This window comes from Nematolebias whitei, chromosome 11 (genome assembly GCF_014905685.2).
Source record: "Nematolebias whitei isolate Nwh7 chromosome 11, NemWhi1, whole genome shotgun sequence".
Lineage (NCBI taxonomy): Eukaryota > Metazoa > Chordata > Actinopteri > Cyprinodontiformes > Rivulidae > Nematolebias > Nematolebias whitei.
In genome coordinates this window covers 48,881,686-48,882,728 of record NC_056508.1, presented here as the reverse complement: position 1 = coordinate 48,882,728, position 1,043 = coordinate 48,881,686, and positions in this window count along the sequence as shown.

The window sequence follows — 1,043 nt, the reverse complement described above, 5'->3', positions numbered from 1 at the left end:
CTTAAAGGGCGAAGCCTATACGAAATAGAACGTTGGTTACGTACTGTAACCCCACATTCTATGAGTATAGGCGTAGCCCTTTAAGCGTCGGGCCTCACTGGCTCCTAAATGGCTGAAGAAAAAAGCTATTTTGGGAGCCGATTTCCCGCTCTTAACGTAATTTATACGGACCGGGTGGGGCCCACACAGCAGGTGGGCATGGACTAAATTTTTCAGTGCAAATGCTCCGCATAACGGGATAAACCCACTAAGCGACAGCCTTAAAGGGCTACGCCTAAACTCATAGAATCTGGGGTTACAGTACGTAACCAACGTTTTTGGTCTGTGGGAGGAAACCGGAGTACCCGGAGAAAACCCACACATGCACGGAGAGAACATGCAAAATCCACCCAGAAAGGCCCCTGGACCGGGGTTTGAACCAGGGACCTGCTCGCTGAGAGGCAGCAGCTCTATATATAAATATATATATACATATACATACATATATACATATACATATCTATATATAAATACACACATATACATATACATATCTATATATATATATACATACATATACATTTTTTTTTTTTTTTTTTTTTTCATTTAGCCTTTATTTATCCAGGTTAGTCTCATTGAGCCACGAGAACTCATTTTCAAGAGAGACCTGTTTAGGGAGCACATGGTGGGGGTTAAGGGCCTTGCTCATGGGCCCAGAGTGGGGCGAATGAGGGTGGGGGCAAGTGTGGGTGTTTCACCTACCCCACCCACAATTTTGATGTTGCCGGGGCCGGGGCGTGAACCGGCGATCTTCGGATCACAAGCCCACCTCTCTAACCTCTGCGCCACCACTCCCCTAAATATACATATATATATATATACGTGATGTGATGTGTTCATGCGTGCACATCTGCTCACAGACTCATGTTCATGTTTGTGCTGATGTTCAATGTTTTATGTTATGAGTGCTTAGTGTATATTTAGTTGATGTTTTTCTTAGTTCATATCTTAGATGTTATTACTGTTTTTCTTATACATTTTATTGTTGGATGTAACTGGGACCC